This window comes from Schistocerca serialis, chromosome 2, assembly GCF_023864345.2.
Source record: "Schistocerca serialis cubense isolate TAMUIC-IGC-003099 chromosome 2, iqSchSeri2.2, whole genome shotgun sequence".
Lineage (NCBI taxonomy): Eukaryota > Metazoa > Arthropoda > Insecta > Orthoptera > Acrididae > Schistocerca > Schistocerca serialis.
The window spans coordinates 94029793-94039115 of NC_064639.1; the positions used below are offsets into that span (position 1 = coordinate 94029793).

Genomic DNA, 9323 nt, shown 5'->3' on the forward strand with positions numbered 1-9323 from the left:
AAAAATCTTTGAGACTTTCCGATGACACTGTTATTCCACCAGAGACAGCAAAGGACTTGAGAGAGCAGTTGAACGGATTGGACAGTGTCTAGATTGAAGGGTGTAAGATGAACATCAACAACAGCAAAACAAGTGCGTGGATTATAATAAAATTAAATCACGTAATGCTGAGAGAATAAATTATGATATAAGACACAAAAAGCAGTAAACAGGTCTTGTTATTTGGGCAGTAAAATAACTGATGATAGCCAAAGTGGACAGGATATAAAATGTAGACTGGCAATGGGAAGCAAAGCGTTTCTGAAGAAGAGAAATTTGTTAACATCGAATACTGACTTAAGTGTTTGTCTTGGGTGTGAAACATGGACGATAAACATTTTAGGCAAGGAAAGAATAGAAGCTTCTGAAATGTTGTGATACAGAAGAATGCTGAATATTTCATGGGAAGTCGTGTAATTTATGAGGAGTACTGAATAGAATTAGGGAGACAAGAAGTTAGTGACACAACTTGACTAAAAGAAGGAATCGGTTGACAGGACACATTTTGAGGCATCAAGAGATCATCTGTTTAGTACTGGTGGAAACTGTGTGTGTGTGTCGAAGGAGGGGGGAGGGGGCTCAGACTCCTAGAGGGAGACGAAGGCAGAAATACACTAAGCAGATGCAGATTCAGTTGGACGTATATTGTAAATATTGTAGTAATTATTTCGAGATGAAGAGGCTTCCAGAGTATAGAGTAGCATGACAGCTGTGATTTTAGTTAGTTACAAACAAAATTGTATGAAGTTAGGATCGGAAAACTGCAAAATAAACTAAAAAGAAGAAAATGGGGGAAACAATGTTGTACCACCACGACCGTTATAACTGTGAATAAACAGTGCTCTACAAGATGTTCTATGTGGACACATCATCCTACGACATAATTCTTGCCGACCGGTGTGGCCGAGCTGTTCTAGGAGCTTCAGTCTGGAACCGCCTGACCGCTACGGTCGCAGGTTCGAATCCTGCCTCGGGCATGGATGTTTCTTTAGGTTAGTTAGGTTTAAGTAGATATAAGTTCTAGGGGACTGATCACCTCAGATGTGCTCAGAACCATTTGAACCATTTGACATGATTCTGTGCGATAAACACGTTACCGATAATATGGCGTTATGACACTTTAATGAACGAAAATATGCAAAGTAAGGCATTTTTTGTCGTTTTCAGCTCAGAAGTGTGAAATTATCTGTACTGCAACGATTTTGAAACTTAGGCGTTTAAGATCTGTAGCATGTGACTTCCTGATCAGCTTCCTGTCAATACACACCCTTAAGGACCTAGAGTATTCGTTTGTTGATTGTACGTCACTCATTATTTACAGTGGCTGGGTCAGGTCTTGTGGAGTACTGAAGAGTAAGTACTATGTTTTATCTAAATTAATAGACGGTCCATTTGTAGAGAGTTAGTTATTCATTTTCAAGAAAATTCCGTTTACATTTTCTAGTGCAGAAGTTTCTCGATTAGGCTTGATTATAATACCTGCACTGTCAGCGAATGGGGCACTTTGGATATGTAATGGAAGATTTTCTTTTATCAGTGACAAGAATAAGAGCGAACCAAATGCAGATCCCTATTCTGTAGACATGTCCGCCCCAGTAGCTGAGTGGTCAGCGTGACGGATTGCCGTCCTCTGGGCCCGGGTTCGATTCCCGGCTGGGTCGGAGATTTTCTCCGCTCAGGGACTGGGTGTTGTGTTGTGTTCATCATCATTTCATCCCCATGCGGCGTGCAGGTCGCCCAACGTGGCGCCGAATGTAATAAGACCTGCGATATGGCGGCCGGACCTGCCCCGCGAGGGGCCTCCCGGCCAATGACGCCAAACGCTCATTTCCATTTCCATTCTGTAGACGCTGTTTAATAGTATACAATCACTGGAGCTACCAATGCCATGCCCGACACTCGGACATTTGTTTGCGACGCTCCAGCCCCTCTTTGCGCATTAAGAAATACATGTACGAAACATTCAGGATAAATGGAAACCGTCTTAATGAACAGAGGACTGCACCTAAATGGCAAGAGATACTGCTAATGGTGGAGCCCCAGTAGATTTACCGATTCGCTAACATTACTGTCCGTGACCGATAACGGTTGCAAAATGTTGTTCTCTAAAATTTATTAACGTTTTCTGACTAAACCGGAGCATGTTCTTCACATACAGCCGTCGGCAGCTGTCTTTGACGACGCTGTTTCGAAAGATCGTGTAAAATTTCTCTCTTTTCCTGAGTGTGAATACGGTGACCAGTACGTTTCCAAGTGCAAAGCGATACCAGAAGTGATAGGAGAGGTGTGTGAAAAGGGTCTTTTTGTACTAAATTTGACGTGGTTGTACCGTAGAAAGTAACAGGGGAGATAAACCATATTTCGCAGATAACTCACTTGTTTCTCAAACAGATGCCACCGTTCTATATTTGATTAACTTCTCATGGTTGGGATTCCAGTCATATAATATTTTTTAAAAGACATCATAGTAGCCGTTGACTGTATAAAATATTTATTGTTACTATTGCAATTCCGGCCTTATGGCTGTTTTAAAGTTAACTGCAAATGTTGCATTCTGTCAGAAAATAAAACTATCTGACATGAGTAGCTACATGTCGTCGTCAAAATGCAGCCTTTTGTGGGATCTTGTGGGACTCTCACAGTCAAAAGGCTGTATTTTGACGAAGACATGTACTCATGTCAGTTTTATATTCTGCCAGAATGTAACTTTTGCAGATTATTTGAAAATGGCCATAAGGCCGAAATTGCAATAGTAAAAATAAATATTTTATGCAGTCAACGGCGACTATGATGTCTTTTAAGAAACTATAATTTGTTTCTGACGGTGGCAATATGTCAAAGCATGCAGTTAAAGAACGCTGAGGAATGAAATTTTAGTCATTGGCCCTATATTAATCACTGACTCGTAGATTACCTGTCGGTCAAGAAAGATGAGACACTGAGGCTGCAGTCGAAACTAAGAGCAGCGCGGTCTGTTTCCCCGCTACGGACAGGGCGACTTCCTGCCGAAATGGGACGTGTTTTATGGAAATCCGACCCGCCACGCGCGGAATGAACCCCTTCCGAAGGGCTCTTTTTTCGCGCGGCCCGCTTTGCATTGGAAACGCATCCGGTCGGGCTCGGACTATACTTTTATTCGAGCCGGGAACGGCCGCTGCCCGGAGGGACCGCCGCATCTTTAAATCAATCGCGACCGCAGACTGATGTGAGCCACGTTGCCGGCGCCTGGCGTGGCGGCATGTCACAGACGGGAGCGCAGCAGCGCGAGAGGAAAGCAGCGAACTGAAGCTCCGTATAGGGAAAGTACGACAAACTTGCCAGTGGCCGCCATTTTGGGCCCACTGCGCCGCTGGTGATACATTGACGTCTGCGGCATATTTAGCTGTGTATATTACAGAACTGAACTCAACCGTTTAAAACGCTTCAAATGGCTCTGAGCACTATGGGACTTAACATCTGAGGTCATCAGTCCCCTAGAATTTAGAACTACTTAAACTAACCTAAGAATAACACACACATCCATGCCCGAGGCAGGATTCGAACCAGCGACCGTAGCACTCGCGCGGTTCCGGACTGAGTGCCTAGAACCGCATGACCACCGCGGCCGGCTTAAAAGTATGGCTTTTACATTGTGTCCCTATGCGCTCCCGTGTTTCAAGGTAATTTTGTCCTTTCTCTTGTGTTCATGTTTTTCCTTGGGCTGCATTTAACTCGTTTGCAATTTAATCCTAAGTTAATATATGTGCACGACTTAGTCTTAAGGAAGTTTCACATTTTTATGTTCTGTTTGGTTAATGAAAGCCGGCCGCGGTGGCCGTGCGGTTCTAGGCGCTGCGGTCCGGAACCGCGGGACTGCTACGGTAGCAGGTTCGAATCCTGCCTCGGGCATGGATGTGTGTGATGTGCTTAGGTTAGTTAGGTTTAAGTGGTTCTAAGTTCTAGGGGACTGATAACCTAAGATGTTAAGTGTCATAGTGATCAGAGCCATTTTTTTTTTTTTTTTTTGCTAATGAAAGACAAGGAGTGTAGTGACGAAGATGGCCGGCCGCGGTGACCGAGAGGTTCTAGGCGCTCCAGTCCAGAACCGCGCTGCTGCTGCGGTCGCAAGTTCGAATACTGTCTCGGGCATGGATGTGTGTCATGCCCTGAGGTGAGTTAGGTCTAAGGGGTCTAGGGGACTGATGACCTCAGAGATTGATCCATAGTGCTCCGAGCCATTTGAACCATTTTTGACGAAAATGATGTGGATATGGCTCTGTTCCCATGCCCCCCTCTCCATCCCCCGCCATCGCCGAAGGTGTTTCTACATAAAGCCTTGTTGTCATTCCCCTCCCCTCCCTCTTCCAAGGACTCTGGAAGAGCTCAGAGAACCCATCAACGCTGCTGTTATGACCATAGACAGGATAACGCTACTTCAGTTGAGGAACGAACTTTACCATTTGGAAGTGTGTTATGTCACCAGAGGGGTACTCATAGAATTTTAGCAGAGTGTAAAATGCGAATCTGGTGCTTTTGCAGTTCTATTCCAGCATCAGTCCTATTTCTATATGTAATACAGATGTTCGAAACCGAATTAACCATTTCTAGTAGCCCTGTCTGTATTACCCCTCCAAAGACACCCTGTATTGAGGTTTATTTTCTCCCTATTCATGGTGTGAAGTGACAGCTTTCGCAACTCTGTGCTAGCTGTTACTTGTCTAATCACGTCTGCCCTATCTCCACGCCACAGATGCGTAGTGGGCTGCTGCAGATGCCTACCACAACCAGCATCCCGGCTGGGTGTCACGTAGTGGAGGCACTGTAGAAGGCCGCAGCCTGCAGTGAAGCTGGATCGAGAAGCGCGCCAGAGCGGCGCTGCCGCGGGCGCGCGCCGCCTGTCTAAATATAGAGCAGGCGAGGCGCGGCCGAGGCGTGAGGTGTGAGGTGTGAGGCGTGGGTGTGGGTGTGGTCCTCCTCCAGAGGGCTCTTGTCGCCAGCGCCGCGAGAGCAGAGGAGAGGAGAGGAGCGGAGAGGAGGCGAGGCGAGGCGAGCTCGAGGACGCAGGAGGCTCACACGACGGCGGGGTCGGCACACCGGCTGCCGGCCGCTGGGCCGCGCCGACAAAATGTCCCGCAGATTCCACCGTAGTGTTGGCCCAGGGGGACGGACACTCCATTCCCCAGCCAGTGGCTGACAAATCGAATCTCGCAGAAGGGTTAGCAAGCCACCAGCCTGGTTGTGGGAAGCTAACAGTGCAGTCTACGCGGACGACACTGCCCTTCTAGGACCGCGTTCACACGGGCACCGACGACGACCGCCAGACGCCGTCGCCAGATGTCGCCCGATAACACCGTCCCAAAGGTTGGTCACAGTGTGTCCGATCTCTCGCGTCAGTTTGTCAAGAGGTCAATGATGTTAGGTTAGGTTGCATTAAAAATCTGCTGTATCAAAAAGATTTGACTCTGTTTTAACCTTCGACGGCGGGAAGAATGGCACGACGCCTCTGTACTTGAAGACGGGTTCTACACAGCGCATTTTGTTATTAAAAAGACACTGAATGCATATAAAGGAGCTAATTCTGTCTACAAAAGAAACTGGCGAGTACTGTACTCTTATGGGTTGCTTAGTTGATCTGGAGGAGGGCACCAAACAGCGAGGTCGTTGGTCCCGTCGGATTAGGGAAGGATGGGGAAGGAAGTCAAAATGGCTCTGAGCACCATGGGACTTAACTTTTGAGGTCAGCAGTCCCCAGAATTAGAGCTACTTAAACCTAACTAACCTAGGGACATCACACACATCCAGGCCGGAGGCACGTTTCGAATCTGCGACCGTAGCGGTCGCGCGGTTCCAGACTGTAGTGCCTAGAACCGTCGGCCACTCCCGCCGGCGTAAGGAAGTCGGCCGTGCCCTTTCGATGAAACCATCCCGTCATTTGTCTGAGGCGATTTTAGGGAAATGACGGAAAATATAAACAGGATGCCCGGACTCGGGTTTGAACCGTCGTCATCCCGAATGCGAGTCTAGTGTGCTAACCACTGTGCCACCTCACTCGATACACTCTTATGGAAATAAGCAGACTAGTTTTACGAATATATGATACGAAGAGAGAAAAGTTGTAATGCAAACATGAGTCCCAAACACTCTTCACAAATTCGAATAAATTCAGCAAAATAAACGTATGTCAATTAACCTTCAGCTACTGTCATACAACGTGCGTATAAAAGATGAAAATCAATTTTAAGATAAGATCCTCTAAACATGAAGACAAAGACATATACACAACAATTGCAAACCACTTTACGTGACAGAAACACCTGTCCAATGGCATAAAAACGCCAGTAAGCAGTAATAATAATGTGTCGTCAGCTAATGCACCTCTACTGTAACTGAAAAAAGACCCATTAAAGTTTACGGAATACCACTCTTCACACATGAAAACTTATTTTTTCAAAGTATAATTTACCCTTGAAATTTTCCATAAAGATTTTGCCTGGCGTTTGTTTCCAGTATAGCTACGATTTCAGTCCACAAATTCAGAGCTATATCTCGGTTATGATAATTTTCAACCTCCGGATGCCAAAAACTCGTTCCTTCTTGGATTAATCTTGTCAATTTCTTACATTATATTTTTCACCGACTGTCGCCGTAAGTCTGTACCACCAGGCGATGACATCGGCTTCACTGTGACCGTGCGCGTATTGGCTTATTGTCTGGAGCAGATCGGTCGTCTTCCGCCTTTTCCCACTCTTGTCCACAATCGCTTTCTATTACAGCTACCTTTATCCCGGATTTCCTAAAGCATGCCAAGTATGATCAAGTTACTATACAGTTTGAAGATTCTCTTCAGTTTCGTAATTTTCCGTCATCGGCAAAACTAATTTCAGTTCTAAAGTCACCTAGACACACAATAGAAAGAGATCGCACAGTTCAGCGGAAGACAGTGTCACAGGACAGGACGCGATCATGGAGATGTTGCAAAAAATGAACGATAGTATAAGGAAACAGAATACACAGATGATGGATATTAATAATTTCTGGGATAGTGGCAAATCTTGTTCGACTAGTACTCGGATCACCACCTAAGCTGTCCCCAGCAACTTTAAACTAGTTCGTTCACTTCGAAAGTTTTGAATATGAAGGATCAGAGCCTAGCAGTGTGTTCTGAAAATTGGCATATATTCCCTTTCCTTTCACACCTTCCTATTAGTTAATCACTGCTCTAATCTGGATTTTTTTCTCTGTCTTCTCAAATCATTGCTCGGTAACCAGAACAGAAAACAAATTAGAATTATATATTAATGCCTTTAGCTGGTGAAGAGCGTTGATATATCTCAACGGGGACAAGTGAAAATGTGTGCCCCGACCGGGTCTCGAACCCGGGATCTCCTGCTTACATGACAGACGCTCTATCCATCTGAGCCATCGAGGGCACAGAGGATTGTGCAACTGCAGGGACTATCTAGCTCTCGCCTCCTGCGGGACCCACATTCGTAGTGTCCCTACCCAACACACTCATTACTCGTGGAAGACAGTCTTACCAAGTCCCATAAGAGTTCGGGTAATATGTGTGCACCCGTACAGAAGAGGAAGGTCATGGCCGGTATTGCCGTAACTATATACGTATAGGGATATGGTGTCTGCTCTTTCGGACATGTCCGAAAGAACAGACACCATATCCACATAAGTGTATAGAACAGAAAAGCGACCGCACCAGCGGGCCGTTGTGGCCGAGAGGTTCTAGGCCATTCAGTCCGGAACCGCACGACCGCTACGGTCGCAGGTTCGAATCCTGCTTCGGGCATGGATGTGTGTGATGTCCTTAGGTTAGTTAGGTTTAAGTAGTTCTAAGTTCTAGGGGACTAATGACCTCAGATGTTAAGTCCCATAGTGCTCAGAGCCATTTGAACCATCGATCGCACCACCGACCTCTACTCATAGGACTGATGCGTCACTTGTTTACTCATAAAGGGTGACGTATTACCTCGTGGTGACCCGTTTGTGCTAGAGCTAACATCGGGCGGTGGTTCTGCGAACTTTTCAAACTATCGTCGCGTTTATTATTCATGGTCAAACACGACGAATATGTTACAATGAAAAGAAATTTCTACCACGCACTCCGTAACTATTTTCCGCGTTGAAATCCGAAGGTACATGTGGATGTTACTTCCCTGCAAATACGCTAATGGTGGAAAAAAACAGCGCACCCCAAAGGTAAGAGTGTTCTGTTCAGGTTACAGAACCGCCGGTGGATTCTCGTGGACGTGAAGCACCTGCAGTACAATTTGCAGTTGTGAGTAGGGTAGTAAAGTATAGTTGTTGTCTGCGATCGCTCCCAGTCAGGACAGGATAGGACAAAACAGGAGAGTTTCCAGCCGGCCGCTGTGGCCGAGCGGTTCTAGGCGCTTCAGCCCAGAACCGCGCGACTACTACGGTCGCAGGTTCGAATCCTGCCTCGGGCATGGAAGTGTGTGGTGTCGTTAGGTTAGTTAGGTTTGAGTAGTTCTAAGTTCTAGCGGACTGATGATCTCAGATGGAAAGTCTCATAGTGCTCGTAGCCATTTGAACATTTGACAGTTCCCTCAGAGCGCACAGCATTCAGCACTGGGCGTGGCCTGCAGAGGTGTGGTGGGAGGGCGTGGCCGGCTAGAGGCGGCCCAGCTTCGTGCTGAGCGCTACGGAAGCCGCACTGGGGCGTTCCACAGCCTGTCAGCAGCTTCCGAACATCAGCTGCCCCCTTCCAAACAGGACCGCGTATTTCCACCGCAGCTGCTCGAGTGTCTGTACATATCTGTAGGTGCCAGTTCTTCATTCGCGGTAGTTTTGTTTTGCAGTTTTGTTCGCAGAAATATGATTTTTGAGTCTGAGAATAAAATAAAGAAAGGAAATGGAAAACACAAGTTTCTGCATGCGTATTGACAACAAATACAGTTTTACTCATACGTCTCTCCGCGGTTTGAGAAGATAATTGCTAGACGTAGATAAAAATGACCCGTATCAGTTGACAGAACAGCTCCATAAGTTTAGACTGATTATATAAACTGTGGCGTAGTTCCACAGCGTACGACCAGGAGGCAGCCGATCCGGACGTGTACAGGGTGTGTCGCTTAAATTCGGATAAATGAAACTTTTCTTTAAAAGCAAATTTATTAAAGTGAAATACAAATGAAAATGTCCGCCTGCTTAGCTGGATGGTAACGTGATCGCCTCCCACGCAAGCGGGCCCGGGTTCAATTCCCGGCCGGGTTGGAGATGTTCTCCACTCGGGGATTGGGTGTTGTGTTGTCCTCGTCGTCCTCATGCTCATC

General features: G+C 46.4%; 1 non-coding gene across 1 annotated transcript; it reads right to left on the reverse strand.

The window, feature by feature from the left end:
* Nucleotides 1-7373: 7373 nt before the first annotated feature.
* On the reverse strand, nt 7374-7448 carry Trnat-ugu (transfer RNA threonine (anticodon UGU)). The gene has a single exon. It is a non-coding gene; the product is annotated as a tRNA-Thr (tRNA).
* Between the last annotated feature and the right edge of the window lie 1875 nt (nt 7449-9323).